This window comes from Ursus arctos, unplaced genomic scaffold, assembly GCF_023065955.2.
Source record: "Ursus arctos isolate Adak ecotype North America unplaced genomic scaffold, UrsArc2.0 scaffold_7, whole genome shotgun sequence".
In the NCBI taxonomy this organism is placed as follows: domain Eukaryota; kingdom Metazoa; phylum Chordata; class Mammalia; order Carnivora; family Ursidae; genus Ursus; species Ursus arctos.
The window spans coordinates 81,342,083-81,364,219 of NW_026623089.1; positions in this window are offsets into that span (position 1 = coordinate 81,342,083).

Here is a 22,137-nt window from a genome sequence, read left to right on the forward strand (position 1 = left end):
TGCAAGAGGTCTTTTGCCTCTGCATTTGCTCAGAGGTGTGAAGTCAGTGCAGGTTAGCAGGGTAGGCAGTGAAGAAGAAAAGCTGAGGGACACCTGGGTGGCTCAGTCAGTTAAGTGTCTGCCTCTGGCTAGGGTCACGATCTCAGGGTCCTGGAATGGAGCTCCACATCGCATCGGGGCTCCCTGCTCAGCAGGGAGTCTGCTTCTTCCTTTCCCCCTCGGCTCATGCCCTTTCTCAGATAAATAAATAAAATCTTTAAAAATGAAAAAAAAGAAGGAAAGTTGAATGTGAAGTGAGGATAATCAAAGACAGAGTGGAGTCCATGAAAACAAACTGAAATCTCTGTCTCTAACAACACGGAAGCCTGATGCCACACGCAGGTAACCTATAGAAGATGGTACCCAAATAGCCGTACACACGTCTATCTACCCAAGGACTCAGGAAAGCTGAAGAAGGAGATGTTATCTGTGCTGGAGAAGCTGCTGACTTACCTGCTGCCCTTCACCAAGGACTGGAGCCAGCAGCACATCAGAGACAACAGGTCTGATCAACCACAGCACCTTTCTAGCTGAGTGGTTGGGGCCTCATCTTTCACTCACAGATTGTATGCAAATTTGTCTTCTGATCAACCCTAACTCAGAACGGTAGAGGGAAGGGAGTTCCCAGAAATATACTTTCAGCTTCGCTGTATCACAGTACAAATCCACCACATTGGGAGATAGAAAGATGGAAAGAATTGGGCCCCTTGGTTACATCATTGAGCTGCTGTACACACCAATTTTGAGGACTATCCTACTGTCAGATTTCTTATTTAGGAGAAAAAATATATTTTTATGAGATAATATGTCTTTTGAGCTGTGGTCTTTCACTTCTAGCCAAAATTACCCTGATAAACCAGTATTCTTCATAATCTAGAGACATATTATCACCAGCTAAACACCATAGAGAAACTTAGTGTTGTCTGAAAAAACAAGGAAAAATAACGAAATTAAGGAGAAACGACTCTCACATAATATTTCACTAGATATCAATCACTATGTCAATGTTTGCTCTAAAATCTGTGAACTAAAATTGAAATGGAAGGAACCTCCCATTGGAAATTGTATCACAATTTATATCCTTAGGGGGGAAAATATCCACCTATACATGGTTTCTCCTTTATCAGAGGGTGACCTTTAACATACTACTGCCTTTTGAAATGCAAATAACTCTAACTGCTAAATGGAAGAATCCACTCACCAGATTGAGGCAGTGTTTATCATGGGACACAGCATGATTTCCAGGTGCCTGGGTGGCTCAGTCATTTGGGTGTTTGCCTTTAGCTCAGGTCATGATCCCAGGGTCCTGGCATCGAGCCCCACATTGGGCTCCTTGCTCAGTGGGGAGCCTGCTTCTCCCTCTCTTTCCGCCTGTCGCTCCTCTGCTTATGCTCTCTCTGTGTCAAATAAGTAAATAAAATCTTTAAAAAAATAAAATAAAAAATAAATTACCTTTATTTCTGTGTCACCTTGTCCCACTGACTTTTTAGCATCGCAAAACGGGATGGCCCAGAGGTCCACCCGAGAAGCTCCACTATGAGAAGAGTACCCCACTTCCTAGAGTCCAGCCCTTTGTTGTGTGTTTATGTCCCAACCAGAATCCTAACTAAGGCATATTTGCCCTGCTGTCCAAGCCTCTCTCTGTGGTTTCTGTAAACCTACAAAGGGTGTGTCCTAAGAGAATGTTCTCATTGGTCCTCATGTTTGATACAGTGGGTGAGTCACCTTCAACACATACCTGCACCGAGGCTCAGGACTTGATGCCTCAGAAGTGGTCCCTTCCAGGGCTCAGTGAAGGCTACCGTGCCCTCTGTAGTATGCTCTTGCCCTGCTTTACCTTTACCGTTTAATTTTCCAGGCCTTGGGTAATGTGGGCTATTTCAGTAACGGCAGAAACCTACGTTGCTACTATTTTTCTCTGTTCATGCGAGATGCCTCTGGTATCTACCTCTATCATCCCTCCGTCCCTTTTAAGAGATCAGCCAAGCTCCTCTTCCTACTTTGCCACGAACAAGGCCCATCTCTCTCTGTCATGAGCATACCAGTATCTCCTTTTTGTTTATCGACATTCTTATTGCCTGCAAGAGTCAGACACCCTTTCTTCCTGAAATTCTGTTTCCTCTAAAGCTCTCTTCTTGTGTCAAACTCTGAAGCCTTCTCAGTGTCTTACAGTAAAATTTCCTTCTGCCTAAGGGTGATTTTGATTTCAAGAGTCAAACTGACCCAGCCACTTAGCTGGGTCATTTTAATCTCATGGGGCACTACATTTTACAATAATTTTATTGAGATTTTCCTAAGACAAAAAATGCCCTATGAAATAAAGGCCCCTATTTTTCATTATCTGTGCATCAATAAAACATTTTAACCACTGCAATGAACTTGACCTATGACTCCATATTCCAAAGCATAATTAGCATCTAACCCTAGTTTAAAATATAAAGGGAAGGGGCACCTGGGTGGCACAGCGGTTAAGCGTCCGCCTTCGGCTCAGGGCGTGATCCCGGCGTTATGGGATCGAGCCCCACATCGGGCTCCTCTGCTATGAGCCTGCTTCTTCCTCTCCTACTCCCCCTGCTTGTGTTCCCTCTCTCGATGGCTGTCTCTATCTCTGTCAAATAAATAAATAAATAAATAATAAAAATAAAATATAAAGGGAAGGAGGGGAAATAGGACAGGGACAACCGCAGAGAAGGCTTTAGGCTTGAATACAGTTCACAACAAAGTAGGGAGGGGCCTACTTTGTCACAATCCATCCGGTAAGCCAATCAGTATCTTAATCCACTTCCTATTTGTTTTTTAAGATTTTATTTATTTGAGAGAGAGAGAGAGACAGTGTGTGAGCATGAGCAGGGGGGAGGGGCTAAGGGAGAGGGAGATGCAGGCTCCCCAGTGAGCAGGGAGCCCAATGTCCCAGGACCCCGGGATCACAACTTGAGCTGAAAGCAGACGCTTAACTGACTGAGCCACCCAGGCGCCCCATCTGCTTTGTGTTTTAAAGGGAAGGAAACTTCTCCAGCTCTAAGGAAGCCATTTGCCCTTTCTATGTGTGATTTTGTCAACACAAAATATAATTAACCACAGTCAATGTCCCTAGCACAGCTTCCCTGGTTACAGAATCAAAGGCATCCTCAGCCAACACCAGATCCCTGATCACTCATTGTAAGATTTCAGACAACTTGCCTAGACACCAAACATAAACCCTTTTCTACTTACACCAGCTTCAGTCACACACAATTGTATAATAAAACACTGGGGGCTCTACCAATCAACCAGGACACTCAACTCTGCCAATTGTAAATCTTTTCTCCAGGTGCCACAGCACCCTAATATGATTAGATTAGGGTTATACCGAGTGGGACATTGCAGGAATCCGTGTCTTTCACATCTCTACCCCCCAGATAAAAACATATTAAAGGTTCAGGAGGGTTTAGTGGATTCACCTAGAAAGCCCTGCCACACCCGTGGACCCTTAAAACTATGTACATAATTCCCAGTCCTCCTTTCAGAGCTTTTTAGAGATTTTTTAAAATTCTGATACTTTATTATTATTTTTTAACATGTAATGTATTATTTGTTTTGGGGTGCAGGTCTGTGATTCATCAGTGCCACACAACACACACCCTCTCCATCTTCCACCATCCAGCCACCCCACCCCTCCCACTCCCCCCATAGAGATGTTTTTATCTGTAAGACTCCATATCTTCATCAGGTAGAGTCAAACGGAGACTCCCCAGAACTGATTCTGTCATTGAGTAGGTCTTGACATTTGGAGACTCTCTAGCATTTTTTTAATTTGGGGATTATTGAGACTCATCTCCTAATGTCATTTCTGCCTTTCCCTGTCGATTACCATAGCATGGAGCAATTTCCAGATTGGGGGAGTGAGGACCTCAGTGGGCCATCCTCTTGCAAAAACAATGAAAATGCTGGTAAAACAACTAAAATTAACCATTTCAGAAATCTGAAAATTACTCAAAGCCACAGAAAAGCAAAATTATGTATACAAGAGAAACTACTGACCCTCAGTAAGACCATGGGGTCTGTGTTGTTTTTACATGTGACTGCTCCCCTCATCCCTCTCTGTGCTGCTCAGTGGCACACACAGCAGAGGACTGACCACTCTTGAGGTCTAAAGAAAGTTGAAGTTCAGTGTCTTGTCCAAACTCCCAGACACCTAGAAAATCTCTATTCCTAGGGAGCTTGGCTATTTGACTGAACTCAGAACCCAGCTCAGCAGAAATAAAATTCCCTACCTCCATGGCGTTTGCAAAGCAACAGGAGTCTACTGGCAACATCTCAGGTGCCTTTGGCTGGGGTGTCAGTTGGTGCAAACAAGAGCCAGGCCATGAATTTACAAGGATCTCCTAGAAAATAAGAAGAGCAGAAGGAACTTGAAGAAGCTCCAGTATATTCCTGGGAGCCTAAAAGGCTGTTTGCATTGTGCAAGACTGTGAGCATACCCAGGAGAGGCTGCGGTCACCCCTTGGCGGGTCTGAAAGTCCTGTCAAAGCAGGAAGTGAGAGGTAAAATTGTCTTGTAAACTGCTGGAAGTTTGAAGGTTTGTTTTCTCACATGGAATACCTCTGGAAACACTGGAAGAAACACAAGCAAGGCATTTAAGTAAATCTGCCAATCGCTGGCTGACTGCTACATGTGTGGACTCACTGATGACCCCTAGGAAGCCAGGCATAAAGAGAAATACAAGAATTAAAAAAAAATTAACAGAGAATGCATGCTATATATTGTATTGCAAGGAATACAGACTCCACAGAATTAGTTTAGGAAAGTCCATAAACAAATGAGCAGCGACAATAAAATGAAGAAACAAACTCTGGGGGATGATGAGGGGGATTCGCCGATGCGAGTTGTTTCAACTTCTTACCTAAAATGTCCGGGTTTCAACAAGAAATTGTGAGACATGTACAGAACTCTGGAGTTGAAAACTACTGTAAGTGAACTAATTCACATGAGGGGAGAAGAGAGAAGAATGGGGAGTGACCCCTAATGGGTACTGCGTGTCTTTTGGGATAATAAAAACATTCTAAAGTTAGATTGTGTTAGTGATTGTACTGTTCTGTGAACACAGTACAGGACAAACGGCTGAACTGTATATTTCAAGTGGATAAGTGTTGTGATGTGTGATTTGTGTCTCAACAGTTACTTAAAAATCACCACAGAAAGCCCAGCACTCCAGAGCTCCTGGGTGGCTCAGTAAGTTAAGTGTCTGCCTCTTGATTTCAGTTCAGGTCATGATCTCAGGGTCGTGAGATCGAGTCCCATGTCAGGCTCCATGCTGGGCACAGAGTATGCTTGAGATTCTCCCTCTCCTTCTGCCTCTTGCACTCTGTCTGTCTCTGAAAAAAGGAAGGAAGGAAGGAAGGAAGGAAGGAAGGAAGGAAGGAAGGAAGGAAGGAAAGCAGGCGAGCCCAGCACTCAAAATTCATAATTCATTTCTCACATTCTACTCACCTTTCAACCCTATTCTTGCCTTATTTTACTGCATATCCCATCCCTCCTCTTCACTAGAAACTCCTTCATTGTGCCCTCTAGAACTGGAGGTAGGTCATCACAAAATCTTCCCCTTCATCCTCTGCTCTCAACATTCCCTTCAATGTTCTTGCTCTAGCTAAAACCTGGCTCTCCCTGAACACACGGCTTCCCTGCAATTTTTTCAAATGGTTGTTATTTTATCCTACATGTTTCACACTTTGGGACATGCAGATGTCTTATTAATTTTCTTAAGTAATTGAACAAAGAATTTAAAAAAAAAAAAAGCATTATTGGGGCGCCTGGGTGGCACAGCGGTTAAGCGTCTGCCTTCGGCTCAGGGCGTGATCCCAGCGTTCTGGGATCGAGCCCCACGTCAGGCTCCTCCGCTGTGAGCCTGCTTCTTCCTCTCCCACTCCCCCTGCTTGTGTTCTCTCTCTCGCTGGCTGTCTCTATCTCTGTCGAATAAATAAATAAAATCTTTAAAAAAAAATAGCATTATTGAAAAACTATTTCAACACATGGGACTGCTGCTAACATTTACAAGGCCTGGAAATGGATACAGGTGTGAGGGCCCCAGCTTGCAGCCAGCTTCTGTCTTCTTCCCACTCCAAGCTCCATCCCACACTATGAGAGGCCTTGTGTATGTGTGTGTACACACCACCACTGCACATCTAAGCTCAGTCTGCCTCCCTCTCCCCAGCCAGTCTTTGGCTCCCCTTGGGACCAAGCATGCTCTACCTTTGGGAGGATGGCTTCAGGTACAGGCTGATCCAGGCCTTAATAGTTACATTTGAGACCATTTGGGCATGGACTTGAAGTGTTCCATATAGTCTAGAAGGGGTCTGCGGGTTCTGAGAGGCTTGTCCTTCTCACCCCAAGGAATCATACTCCAAGGAGATGCGCACGGCAGGAAGAGGGCCTACTCCGAGCTTGGAAAAATGTAGGACTGAAAAACAGGGGCCTCACTTGTCTGAGTCTGAGGATAATGCTGTCATTATACTACCATATGCATAAAATATATTTATGACCAACCCTGTACACTGATTTGTTTTGAAAGTGAAATTTCCTTCATCTTTGAAGTAGCCAGTGTTACATATGGGACTAGAGTAAAGACTTACTCAAAACAACTCTTCTTAAGCATTCCTTAAACTGCTCTCTTAACCAAACTATTCTGTTTGAAAATATAATTTTTGGAAAATAGTTCACCAAAAAAATATACAAAACTAGCTCTCAAATATTTAAAAAAAGCTCAAAGTTGCTCATAATTAGAGAGATACACATTAATACAATATGGAGATACTATTTCTTACCTACTAGATTGGTAAAAATTTACAAGTATGATAACACATTCCATTGGACATTCTATAAAGAAGCAGGCATCCACCTTTCAACCTGTCAATCATGCTTCTAAGAATCAATTCCTGAAGATAAACCTCCAACCATATGAAAATACATACAAACACATTTATTCACTGTAGTGTTGTTTGTAATTGCAAAATAGTGGGAACAATCTAGATGTCCACATGTAGGAGAAGAAAGTATAGCACATCCCCATGATGGAATACTATACACTTGTGAGAAAAGAATGAGGAAGGTCTTTATGAATTGATACAGAATGATTCTGTGACATACTGTTAGGTGAAAAAAGCCAACTGCAAAATATTACTGACAGTAGGCTACCCTTCAAGGGAGAAACAAAGTGATATATGCACATAAACATGGATCTGTTCATTTGTGCAAGGAGAGACAGGAAGGATAAACCTGAAACTTTATGAAAAGAGAGGTTATCTACAGAGGGTGAGAGCTAAGGAGATAGAGAGAAGGAAGGAATAAGAACAGGTAATGACAATTCTCAGAACACACCTTTTTGTATAGTTCTGGCTCTTAGCACCTTTGGTCTCATATACCACACAATAGATAAACAATTAACATCAGCCAGAATGTTGGTATTCCTAAGTGAAACTTCAGCAATAACAAATGAGCCTAACTAAATGAATATTTTAATCACACTGAAGGGAGTGAGAGAGACAAAGAACTAACCTAAGAAACTTTGGAAAACAGTATTTTGATTGGATATTATAAGGCTATAGACAAAAACAAGTCTATTCCAAAACTGTAATGTAATTAGTAATTTTGTTTCTCCTAGGGTATTTGTTAGCAATTCTGAAACCATTTTATGTTTATATTAGGATTAAACCAATATGTAAGTATATGAAATATTGAAAGCCAAGTTTCTCATGACTAAAGAACAATGTTGGGGAACATATTTCCTGTAAACAAAGAATAAGGGAAGACTAGAAATAAACCTGTGGTGTGGGACTGGAATGAGAGTTATCAGTACAAGGAGAAACAGGATATTTGCATAGTATCCAAGTATCTCCCTCAGGATGCTTATTAATGGCAAAAGGAAAAGAGAAACTTTACAATAAAGAAATCTAGCAGACACCACCTTAACCAAATGATCCAGGTTAATACCAATGGCAATAAGACATACAGACGTCAGGTACCCTCGATATGATGTATTAATAGTACAGCATCATTTCTGTGGCATTCATGACAAAAATGCTTAACCTCAATCTGATTTTGAAAAGACACCAGACAAACACAACTTGAAGGACATTCTATAAAACAAGTGACATTCTGACTTATTGACAACAACACTCTTTAACAGTGTCAAGGTCATGAAAGACAAGGAAAGACTGAGGAGCTGTCAGAGGTTGGAGAAGACTAAGGACCAGTGACAAATAAATTCAATGTGAGATCCTATACTGGATCCTGGAACAGAAGAGGGATACTAGTGGAAAAACTGGTGAAATCTGAAATAAGGTCTATAACTGTGTTTATGCTATTGTACTCATGTTGACTTCCTGGTTTTAATCATTGTGCTATGGTGATGTCAGATATTAATTTTGGGGGGAGGGTGTTGATGAAGAAGTGGGAACCTTGGTATAAATAAAAGTTATTTTTAATAAGTTAGAAAATAATAAATGTTTTTTAAATATATATTTTATTTGTTTGAGAGAGAAAGTGAGGGAGACAGCATGAACAGGGTTAGGGACAGAGAGAGGGAGAAGCAGACTCCCCGCTGAGCAGGGAGCCCAATGTGGGGCACGATCCCAGGACCCTGAGATCCTGACCTGAGCCGAAGGCAGATGCTTCACTGATTGAGCCACCCAGGAGCCCCTGTTGGCTGCTTTTCATATCAGTTTTAAAAACTAATCTCCTTGAGCTCAGGATATTTGAAGATCCATCTCAGAGACCTAGAAGCTTCCTAAAATTCTATGGGGGGCTAGGGAGGGAACTGGGGGAGCATGTAGCAGCTAAAGAGAGGGGAAACATGCAAGAAGAGGCAGTATTATCTGCCAAGACTATCTGCAATTTGCAGGAGCTAAGACAACACAGTTTACCCAAATTCACCACAGTACTGGGAACATGAAAGTTCATCATTAACTATTAATGTTTTAGCTATAATAACTAGATATAAGATCTCTGGTTCTCTATGAAAAGGCATAAAGAGATAACGTGAAGCCATTATCAGTGATTAACACTTCACTGTGCATTTATTCGTGTTGCTCTTTAACACAAACATTGCACTGCTCACGTTAGAACTCTGTAGGAGTGGGACCCAAGACATTCATGCCTTAGAAAGAGAACAGAGGGACAGAGTTCAAACATCAACTCACTTGAAGGCCTTCTGACCTTGGTTGGATTAGGTGACCTTCCCAGTGGTCCCCTCAGCCTCTGGGTCTTCTATACTATAGCACTGAAGGCACAATTGCCCTTTGTCTCCAGGACACCTTGGGTACAGATATTTTTATTCTATTTTAAAATGTTTTGTTCCTAGAAACAACGGTGGTACTTAATGTACACAAGACAGTCAATATTATGTTGTTGAAAGATCCAGGAAAAAATTTCAGCCTATACTTTTTGTCTAAACATCAGGCAACATCTTGTGAAGAGCGTCTCTTGGGAGTTACTAATACCGTGAGGGGTTATTAGACCATGTTTGCGTTCATTATAATTAGTATCTTTTAGGCAAATCTGTGTGGATCAGCTTCATACATCAACAGTTGACTGTCTAGTAAATAATAAAACCTAGTTACTAGACCATTACCGCGTGTATAATGATTCACGTTTATATACAGACAACCTAGAGTATAGTCATACTTCAAGATTTACAGAGATATTTACATGTAATAAAATATAACATGATATAAAATATAAATCTATTTCTCTGTAACTTATTAGGTATCCTGGCCAATTCAGAAAAGAAATGTCTACACCACAACTGTGCTGACTCAGATATAGGTTTCCCTTGGGTGTCTGGATGAGAAAGTTTTCACACGGTAGGGACTCTATGGGCAACAGAGATCTTTTACATCATTTGGGGTGAAGGTCAATACAGGAGGTAAACTGCCCATTTCAGTTAGGGGACAGCAGGCTCACTCGGCAGGCCTCGATTGTACCAAAAATGGAGTCACAAGAGATTTGGTAAATAAGACTAAGGAGCAACCCAGTGTGGACTTCCAGCTACTGTCTAAGAAGGTGTTAGGAAACAGAAACAGGAAGAATGTCATACGGGAAGGACTTCCTACAGAGTTCCTTTGGAATGGATTTCCTTCAACCTACTACTATCAAATACTCAGTTATGAATTAAGTTTGTTAGTTTCACAAATCCTTCTCTTTCCAGTCAGAATTAGCTATAAAACTATAAATATTCGAATATCTGCATGCTGGCCTTTAGCAAGGAATGGCGTCCTTCTCAGGGATGCAAACCCTTTGGGAGTTAATTCCACCACAGCCAAGTAATCGTCCCCTGAGTTCCTCTACATTCCAGAGGGTCAGAGTTAGGAGAAGCTATAAAAGAAGATGCACGCTGGGGCCCTGGGGGGCTCAGTCAGTGAAGCGTCTGCCTTCAGTGCAGGCCATGAGCTCGGGGTCCTGGGATCGATCCCCAGGTCAGGCTCCCTGCTCAGTGGGGGGCCCGCTTCTCCCTCTGCCTCTGCTCCCCCTGCTTGTTCTCTCTCACTCTCTCTGACAAATAAAAAAAATACAAACTTTAAGAAAAATAAACAGATAAATAAATAAATAAATAAATAAAATCTTAAAAAAAGAGACGATGCTCACATTCTCACATCTAAGCCTCCTACCAGCCCTGCCTGAGAAATCTCCCTCTTACAAAGTTTGTATAACCATCTGATCCAGTTTCCTTTATTGTCAGCCTTCTTCAATTTCCATCCCCCTTTTATCTTCCCACATAATTATTTTATCTATGAATATTTGATGACAATGTTCAAGAAATCCATTTTTCCAAACTCCTTTTCAGAATATGCCTCTGAGTATAATAATCTTAATGGGGTAAGCCTATTTTTAAACTGAATAGCTCAAAGCCTTGTTATCAATTCAAGTATGCTTATTTATTTATTTGTAATCACAATTTTAGCTAAAAGAGTCTCTTAAAGGCCCTTCTTTTTTTTTCCTGAGCTGTAGTAATTGCAACATCTCTGATTAAATTTGAAAACTAAAATCAAGTTTTAAATGATTTTGCAACTGCAACTGTATTCCTACCATAAATGTTTATATCCTATCTTTACAAAGAATAACCACAAATGCTATTTCTTTTTTTTTTAAAGATTTATTTATTTATTTGACAGAGATAGAGACAGCCAGTGAGAGAGGGAACACAAGCAGGGGGAGTGGGAGAGAAAGAAGCAGGCTCATAGTGGAAGAGCCTGATGTGGGGCTCGATCCCATAATGCCGGGATCACGCCCTGAGCCGAAGGCAGACGCTTAACCACTGTGCCACCCAGGCGCCCCGACAAATGCTATTTCTTAATACAGGTAAAGAAATTGTTAGGTATCACATTGCTACTGCGTTTGAAAGAGCCTATTTCCAAAAATGAAGGTATGTTTTAGGAGATAAATTGTTTTTGTTAAGAATGCAACAACTATTTTAGGACACAGTTAGTGGGATATAGTCCGTTGACTTGAGTAGAGTGTCCTGTTTTGTGACCACTTTGTACAACACGGGGTAACACATTCTCAGACAGACAAGGGGTGAAGATCAGGGGTGGGGGGTGGGAAGATGGGGGGGGTAGGGTCTGAAATCCAAGGTCAATCAGACCTAAATACTGACTCCTACAAGCTCTCAGAAAACTGTGGGAAGCAGACACGTAATCCCTGAAGTACGAGGTCGACTCCATACATATAATAGGGTTCTCAGTACGTGGGAGGTGTGCTGCCAAGGCTGCTTCTCTTCTTCTTTTCTCTGTTTGTGGTGGAGATCTAGAGGCACCACAAATTTTGCTTACTTCCCTCTCAGGATCGCACAACAAAGTTATTCTCAGTTATTCCAACCGTATTTCTTTAGATAATTGCCCATTTTATAACCCTCTACACCACTCCCGGTCTTCGTATTTGTTTGTTAGCCGTAAGCTTGGAACTTTGCCACACATAAAACCTTACAAAGAATTTTAGAGCTACCACAAAAAAAAAAATTAAAAAGGAGAAAACAGGACAAAGTGAGAAACAAAAAGCAGCATCACTAGAATTCACCTTGAGGAAATAAATGATAATGAAAAAGAAACAAGCAAAGAACACGTGGGAGATGCAGGACGGTCTTCATCCACTGTCAGGAGTTTGGTTACAGAGGACCCCATTTCTTTCTTTGTGGCTCCAAGCTCATGGCCTAACTTTGCAGTGGGTAATATTTATGTCATCATATATCTGCAAATGCTACTCCGATGGCGTTAACTTAGACTCCACCTGGAGGCAATACTTGGAATATCTCTTCACAGCCATAGGTCAAGGGTCAGGGAGGGAGGCTGGCATTCCACGGACAGGTTGAAGCTATTGTGCACAGGAGGAATTCCTTCTCTGTCTTGGGGATACCTCAGCCCTCCGTGTAAGGTCTTCCAACTGATGAAGGCAGGTCCACTTAAATTATCCAGAACCATCTCCTTTAGTTCAAGTCAACTGATGAGAGATTTTAATTATATCTGAAGAATCCCATCACAATAAAACCTAGATTAGTGTCAGATTGAGAAACTGGGGGACTGCAGCCTAGCCAAGTTGACACATCAAAACAATCATCACAGCCCACCCCCAGTCAACTTCACACCCCCTAACAGTCCACACAATCATCCCCCTTCCCACACCGACATCACCCCTCACTCTGAAGCACAAGAGGATTTTCCCAAATGAACCCAGAGGGTGGGGGGGGGGGGGGTTAAGTTACTGGTAACACTGGGAATCTGCCCAGAATCTGCCATTTTCTCAGATCAAAACAGTCAGTCCCACAGTCCCCAAAGTAGAGGCCATGAAAATGGGGGAAAAAAAAATGAACTGGTACTTACAATACAGTCCCATCACCTCATTCTGAGGACTGACACGAAGACGTAGTAAGGATACCCTATCTGCTCCATTTGGTTTCATACAAATATACTGAAAAATGTCCTTTAATTCAGGAGGCTTCTTTTTCTTTTTAAGAATGAGACAGAGGGGCGCCTGGGTGGCACAGTGCTTAAGCGTCTGCCTTCGGCTCAGGGCGTGATCCTGGCATTATGGGATCGAGCCCCACATCAGGCTCCTCCGCTATGAGCCTGCTTCTTCCTCTCCCACTCCCCCTGCTTGTGTTCCCTCTCTCGCTGGCTGTCTCTCTCTCTGTCAAATAAATAAATAAAATCTTAAAAAAAAAAAAAAAAAAGAATGAGACAGAACACTTTCTCTACCAACCATTACGTGTGTTTGGACTGTCCCCTGCTCTTTGCTGAAACGGCTCCAGTACCAAGCTGATGTCCAAAAATAACTGCATAACTCAAAGCCAAAGCTTTCAGAAGCTGTCTTTCAAAGTTGTCAGAGGAAGTAGCCACTGAGGAGGGGAGGGCTTCCATCACTCACCTTCCCTGGGGAGACATTTATTAATATCCTGATGTCCATTTTGCCAATGGACAGGCGGCCCGGCACCACGATTTCAGACTGATATCTCCGGCTGCCAGTCCCGACCCACACTCCCTCCTGAGATGTGTACACCGGAAAGTGAGGTGTGCCTGCCGGTAAGTCAGAGAAACTCGCTCAGCCACTGGCAGAGGAAGGGACTGAGTTGTGCCGCTCTCACAAACTGAAGTAAATGAACAATGAGGCAGAAAACTGTACCATCCGGCTGACCGTGTACACGCAGGGTCATGGGTAAAACCCACTGACCACGCTCAGTGCAGCCGAACCATAGCAGGCGTGGGCCCCTGCACATCCCGCAGCGCGGCATCTCGGCCGGACCCCCTGTGGCTCTGTGCAGGTCCACTTACTTGGCATCAGGGGGCAGTCCAGTGTCTGCACCAGGAGCCTCCATCAGCACCAGGAGAAGCCAGGCTTGCTGCCCCCGGAACCCTCTCACACAGAGGTATGCCTCCATGATAAGAGAGTAAAAAGGTACTGCATCCAATTTCCTAGTCTATCTAGCCCCACAGCAAATCAATGATGAAAACATCTCTTCCTCATTGCTTAGAAGCGAACTTTTTACTCTCCTGATGTTAAAACTTGCCAGGCATGGTAATTCTGACCCACCTCCTACTTGTACTCGCTCTGGTATTTTTGCAAATTTGGTTGGAGAACGTGGTGGCACAGATAGGCCTCTTTTTGTCTTCACTCAGTCAGAACACCCTGGATCACCTGCTTCTACAGAAAGGCTGCTTCTCAAGCGTGGGTACCCTAGTGCTGCCTATATCCCTCCAGTGGGGCCGTCTAGTAGCTGGAGCCCTGAAGACCGGCTAGATTACAGTATCAGCAAACAGGATTCCCTGATCTACCCCCATCTACAAGTCAGCAGCCAGGAGAGAGCGGGGGTAGGACAGACATGCAACGTGGCTCAACCAGGTAGTATGAGGTGTCTATCCCGGGTGGGTAGATCCTGCCTCTTGAAAGGCCCAGAGACAACTACAATACCCACCACAGCTGAGGAGATCCAGAGGAAGGACCCAGCTTACATAGTCACTACTGGCCCCTGCGTGGCTAGAGCCCCCATACACTGCGTTTTTACACCATGCCCTATCCCCAACATTCCCCCAAGCTTCCAAAGCTGTCCTCATCAGACCAGCTGACACAGATGGGAATACCCCCTCCCTGAGGGATCTTTGGCTTCATAAATTTCCGTTCTGCCCTACCAGCTCCATCCCTACCACCCCAGCACATTCACAGCCTTTCCATAAGGCCCCACCCATGGGCGTCTACTGATCCTGTTCTGTAATGAGAAGAGGTGTCTCTCACAACTGTTTTAGTGCTTCCATGATTCCCACTGAAACCACAAGGTCAGGGGCACCTGGGTGGTCCAGTCGGTTAAGCGTCTGCCTTTGGCTCAGGTCATGATCTCAGGATCCGAGGATCCATTCCTGCGTGGAACTCCCTGCTCAGTGGGGAGTCTGCTTCTCCCTCTCCATCTACCACTCCGCCAGCTGATGCTCTCTCTTGCACTCTCTCTCTCAAATAAATGAAGAAAAGAAAAGAAAAGAAAAGAAAAGGAAAGGAAAGGAAAGGAAAGAAAAGAAAAGAAAAGAAAAGAAAAGAAAAGAAAAGAAAAGAAAAGGAAAGAAAAGAAAAAGAAACCACAAGGCCATTCTGCCCAATGCTGCCATCTGCACCAGATAAGACCTGCCAAGAAACAAAGGCTCATCCAGGTCCTAGGATCATCAGGACCAGCACGTCAGACCTAGTTAAGGTGATGTTCATTAGGAATGAATGGTGCTATGAATCCACTTTACCCTGATGCCTTCCTTGTCCTTTTGGAGGTACATCCAAAAAGTGGTGGTCTCAGCAGCCCATGTAGAATGGGAAATCTTCAGGTGGGAGAAGCCTGGGATCATGGACTCACTGGCTCCACGGGCATTATTTTAAACTTCAGTGGGAGAGAAGCCTGGTGGCTCAGTGGGTTAAGCGTCTGCCTTCGGCTCAGGTCATGATCCCGGGGTCCTGGGATTGAGCCCCAGCCCTGGGCTCTCTGCTCAGTGGGGAGCCTGCCACTCTTCCCTCTGCCTGCCACTTGTACTGTCTCTCTCTCTGTCAAGTGAATAAATAAAAAAATCTTAAAAAAATAAAAAAATAACAAACTTGGGTCTGTCAAATGAATAAATAAGGTCTTTTTTTCTTTTTAAAGATTTTATTTATTTATTTGACAGAGAGAGAGACAGCGAGAGAGGGAACAGAAGCAGGGGGAGTGTGAGAGGGAGAAGCAGGCTCCCAGTGGAGCCCAATGTGGGGCTTGATCCCAGAACCCTGGGATCATGACCTGAGCAGAAGGCAGGCACTTAACGACTGAGCCACCTGGGCACCCCAAAATAAAAAAATCTTAAAAAAATAAAAAATAACAAACTTGGGTGGGAGATATGGGTGGGATAGCACCCTCAAAATCTTTCTATTACCATAAAAGAAATTTCTAGCTGCACCACAGCTGTAAAAACCTCATTTCTTCTCATTTTATTTCATGCTGTGTCATTGTCACACTTAAGGATTCAGTGTATCAGCATTTATCTTAGTAATTCTTTCTCTGTTATTTTTCTATATTTATGAGACTTTTTAATGAAAAAGAGCATATAATAGAAAAATAAGTTCTTATTTAAATTTCACCCTTGAGGGACATAAGGGAACTTCCTGGGGTGATAAAAATGTGAATTATCTTGAAAGACAGAGGTTTCCACAGTAAGTGTAGTTACCATCTGTCACCATACCAGGTTATTACAATATTACTGACTGTAGTCCCAATGCTGTACTTTTCATCCCCATGACTTATTTTATAATGGGAAGTTTGTAACTCTTAATGCCCTTCACCTATTTCTCCCTTCCCCTCTCTGGCCATCACTGATTTGTTCTTTGTATTTGTGAGTGTTTCCCGTTTTCTCATTTGGTTGGTTGGTTTTGTCATGTAGATTAGGTGAGCATTACGTTACGTGCAGAACCGTGGAATCAGTATGTCATGCACCTGAAACTAGTATAACATATACTTCAATAAAGAGAGAGAGATCCTGGCTTCACTGATATGGACGTTTAGCAAAACCCATCGAGTTGTACACTTAAGATCTGTGCATTTCTAACAATGTGAATGTGCTTAATGCCAAAAAAATCAGTTACCTAAAATTGGTTCAAATGGTACATTTTATGTTATGTATATTTAACTACAATATTAAAAAGATCTGGGCATTTCACTATATGTTAAATTTGTCTTAAAAGAAGGCTATTTTAAAATTCCACCCTTGTGTTAGTTGAACATTCACAGAACATAAGGAATTATATGTCATACATACTGCCTCCAAGGCACGAAGTCTAAACTCAGCCCTGCGATACTGCGTTTTTATCCTTGCGGAGTGTATTACTTTCCAATTTTATTCAGTCAGGCACCCTAGTTCCCTGGCACTGTTTTTCAGTGAGGAGTACTTTTGGGAACTACTTTTGATGTTCCTTTCACCACTTCTCCTAAGGATTGTATAGCTGCCCTGAAGCCCAGGTAGCAGACTCTCTCCAGAGCCCCTCTTAAGAGACGGGATGGGGCCCCCACCGCATGCTGGGTAATGACTGTGGGCTCAGAAGAAACCGTGGGGCTTTTCAGCTGACAGGTGCAAGGTAACCTGACAGTGAGTTACTGAAAAGCTACTGCCATAAAGACTACCCACGGCATGGCAGTCCCTGGTAAAGACTTTGTGGTTTTCTTTTCTCACATTTGGGGAAAAGAAAATCAATCTCTTTTTTAAAAATCTGTACAGTGAATACAAAAATGCCTTTGTCAGATGAGCACGCTTTCAACAGCAGTTCACAACAGAGCTAAGCCAGCAAGTTAACAGTCTCAGAGTAAAAGAAAGGGAAATGGATCTGGGAAGGAATGTTTTGGCTCTTTCCTTCCTTTTCATTCACATCCAGGGACACGAGTTTCAGTGAAGACCCGGATTTCCAGGAGACATTGTTTCTGAAGACTTTAACTGCATCAACTTTGATAGTGTTGGTCACAGTTTAAAGGAAATCTGTTTCCTCAATTAATTGGACTGATCAAGACTCCTAAAATAATTCCCGGTGTCTTACGCTCAGGACCGGCATCGGGTCTATATATCCTAAGAATGACATCCTTCATTGATACCATATAAAAATAGAGAAAGAAAATAAATCACTTCTGTGGAGAAGCAGGACCTGTACATTAAAAACAAAACAAAGTTCATCCCTTGCTTGGGTCTTCTGTAGGATAAAGTTGGGACTCCTTGGCAAACACAGTTCTCAAAAAGAGTACAGATCAGAACAGGAGGGCTGCATTTTAGAAGACTGAAATGTAGAAGAATCAGTTTCAGGTTTAGCACTTAGGACACCTAAAAGCAATACAAAACACAGGATGGAGCAAAAAGGTCTTAGCAAAACTACATTTGAAAAAACTAAGAGGGTTTAATTGACTACTAGTTCATACAAATAAATTATATATATGTATATAATTACATATATATATAGTTGCAAATTATATAAATAATGCTGCTGTAACACATTATTATAGAGTATTGTTTTGCAGAATTTGTAAGGAAGGTCCTGGTTAGATGGTACTTGGAGAACGGCATCAATTTCTGGGACTACACGTATGTTAAGGACATGAACAAATTAAAGTACATCCAGAGGGGAGAAGCTAGAATGTTGAAGGCTTTAGAACCAGGTCACATGAGGAACCATTAAAGGCATGAGGCTTCTTTACTTGATCAAGGAAAGACTCGAGTGCATTGTTTGTCATCTTCACACATCATGAGAAGACCGATTAGAATGATTTTACATTCTATTAAGATAAGGTCCAATATGTGACAATTAAAAGGCAACTGTCCAACACAAGAGGCACCAGAAGGCCCAAAAGTTCCCTTTAGAAAAGGTGTTCAGACGTATAGAAGTCCATTAAATTATGTTGTCTAAGGCTCTTTCTTCCTTTATATAAAATTTAAATGGACAGTTTGTGGTTTCTGTTTTCCATTTTAAAGATTGTATTTATTTATTTGACAGAGGGAGAGAGAAAGAGAGAAAAAAGAGAGAGAGAGCACGCACGAGCACAAGTAGGAGGAGTGGCAGGCAGAGGAAGAGGGAGAGGGAGAAGCAGACTCCCCACTGAGCAGGGAGCCCGATGGGGGACTTGATCCTCATGACCTGAACCAAAGGCAGATGCTTAACTGACTGAAGCCACCCAGGCGTCCCTCTATTTTCCATTTTAAAGGTATAAAATGAATTGTCTTCCCTCTTATATTCTTATTACACATCAGTCATCATTCTTGCATTATTTTACTGTATATAATGTATTTTTTCCTCTAGAAAATTTTAGTTTTCTCTTTATCTTTGGTTTTTATAAATTTGACTATAATGTAACCTAGGTGTGTTTTTATTTGTATTTATCCTGACTCTGGTTCACTGAGCTTCTTAGGTGTGTGAGCTTAGTTTCCATCAAATTAAGAAATTTTTCAGAAATTCTTTCTTCAAATTTTTTTTTCTACTGCAATTTCCTTCTGTCTCCTTTATCCTCCGGAACTCTAATAACATGTGTCTTAAACATGGTATTTTGCCAGCAGTCACTGGGTCTGCCTTTTTTTTTTTCCCAGTATTTTTTCCCTCCCTATCAGTGAGTTTCTAATGTCTTGCTTCATGTTAATTTCTTTTATTCCACTGGGTCGGATCTGCCATTAAACCCACTTAGTGAATTTTTTATTTATAGAATTTCTATTTGTTTATTTTTTATAATTTTAATCTCCCAGCTGGGAGCCCATGTATAGTCACTATATTCTCATTGAGAATCCATGCTTTCACTTAAAGTCATGAATATATTTGCAATAGCAATTTAAAGTCCTTTCTTCTAATTCCAAAATCTTTATCATTCCTGGATTGATCTATGCAACCGATTGTTCTGTCTCCTGATTATGGATGTCATGTGGTTTTTTCTCTCATACACAATTTTATTTCTACATTGGATACTGTATATTGTGGGTGCTACCTTGTTGAAAGTCTGGATGTTTTCTTCTTCCTTTAAAAAGTATTGTGTTCTCTTCTGGAAGACAGTTCATTACTGATGGAACAGTGTATTTTGTTCAACACTTGGTTTTACACTTTGATAAGGCAGGTCTAGAGTGGCCATTACTCTAAATCAATGATACCCAACAGAAATTTCTATGATGATGGAGATGTATCTTCACTCTTTAATACTATCACCACTAGTAACATGTGGCCATTGAGCATTTAAAATGTGGCTACTATGACTGAATAACTATTTTTTATTTTGTTTCATTTCATTTCATTTAAAATTAAATAGCCTTCTCTGGCTAGAGGCTACCATTTTGAACAAGACAGCTCTAAGACTTGCATAAACCTACTCCTTGGGCATAAACCCCATGGTCTCAAATACATATTTGCGATGTTCAGCATGGTTTCTTTACTCTGACTGACCTTAATTCTCATGTCCCAAGCATTGCATGACCTCTTATCTCCTGTTTAGCTCTCCATCCTCCAGTAACTGTTCTCTGACCAATCTTCTGGAATTGCATGATACACATGAACTTAGTATTCAGTCAAAGATTCCAAAAAGGGTGCCTGGGTGGCTCAGCCAGTTAAGCGTCCAACTCTTGATTTCAGCTCATGCCATGAACTCTGGGTTTTGAGACTGAACCCCGTGTCGAGCCTTGCATCAGGTTCTGTGCTCAGCATGGAGTCTGCTTGAGATTCTCTCTCTCCCTCTTCCTCCACTAGCGCGCTCTCTCTCAAAATAGATAAATAAAATCTTAAGGGGAAAAAAAATTCCAAAGGAAACTCATGTGGATTTTTGGAACTTTTACTCTTCCTTCTATATCCTATCTCAAAAACTGTAGCAACTTGGGAATCCCTGAGCTCCAATCTATTTTTTCCTAATTCAGTGACACCCACTGCTCTCTGTTTAGCTTCTACTGCCCACTGCTGCATTATGGAAACTGCTGCAGGCAGAAAGCTGGAGTGATGTGGATTCCATCTCATGTGTATCCCTTATCCTCAAAGGTGGCAGCCAGCAGCCATACTCTTGTCTGTTTTTCAGTACCTGTAAGTAGCTGCTTCATACATTCTCTCCACTTTTATAATTGTTTACATTGTGAAAGTGAGTATTCAACCCATTAATTCTTCAAGATCTGATCCAGAAATTAAAAGGGTTGCTTTCAGGACACTTGGGTGGCTCAGTTGGTTAGGCATCCAACTCTTGATTTCAGCCCAGGTCATGTTCTCAGGGTTGTGTGATCGAGCCCTACATTGTGCTTGTGCTGGGCATGGAACCTGCTTGTGATTCCCTTTCTCCCTCTATCTCTACCCCTCCCCTAGGCATGCTCAATCTCTTCCTCTCTCTCTCTCAAAAAAAAAAAAAACAAAAAAAACAAAAAACGATTGCTTTCTTTTTTTATTTAGGTTTGATTTTTTTAATATAAAGCTTTCACATAATTTCAAAGTTAAAATTGTATAACCTGGTACATGTATGCAACTGTCACTTCCAAATTTGTCCTCTCAGTTCTGTTCCTTCTCATAGCTTAACATATTAGCTTTAGGTAAACACTTCTTTAATATGTCGGTAGGTAGGTACATTGGAGTACTTTCTTGTGTAAAAAGATGCCTTCTATAAACACTCTGCACATTGCAGTCTTTACTTAAAAATAGATCTTGGGAATGCCTGGGTAGCTCAGTAGGTTGGGCGTCTGACTCTTGGTTTCAGCTGGGGTCATGATCTCAGGATCATGATAGTTAGCCCCAGATTGAGCTCCACACACAGCAGGGGTCTGCTTGAAATTTTCTCTCTTCTCTCCCTCTGCCCTCTTCCCTGCTCCCTCTCTCTCTCTAAAATAAATAAATAAATAAATAAATAAATAAATAAATAAATAAATAAATCTTTAAATAAAACAGATCTTGGACATCATTCATTCCCTTTTATTGATGCATATTTTTCTATTATACAGATATGCCATTTTTTCATTCAACAAATCTCCTTTTGATCAACATTGCAACCACTTCCAATTCTGTGCTATTAAAACAATGCTTCAGTGAACAGCTAGGTACATTTGTCATTGCCAGTGTATCATTGAAACAGCTTCCAAGAAATGGGATCTGGCAGGGTCAGGGGAGGGGGGAAGGAAAATCTCTTCATTTTACATCTATATGTCTGTACAATTTTATCTAGTACACACTATGTACTCTGCATAACCCGAATTGTTTGCAGTTTCCTAGAAAGCATTCTTTCCCGTCCCTGGGTCTTGCTACAAGTTAGTTCCTCTATTGGAAGTTCTATTATGTTATCCTCCTCCTAACCTAACTTCACTGAACTGACTCCTTGGGACTTCATTGTAATGATCACTTTCTCACAGGGGCATTCTCAGCTCCTCCCTCTGCCACACTCTCACACACACACTTGCACACTCACACCCATGGACCCGCACACACTCGCACATGCATATGCACACTCACACACTCACACCCAACACTCACACATGCACACACTAACAGTCACGCACACACGGCAGTGCTGCCCCGTCCTTCCATCTCATCTTTGCTCTCACGTGTGTTGCAGAGCTTACAACTCTACATCATGATGGCCTTTTTACTCACCTGTTTCCCTTT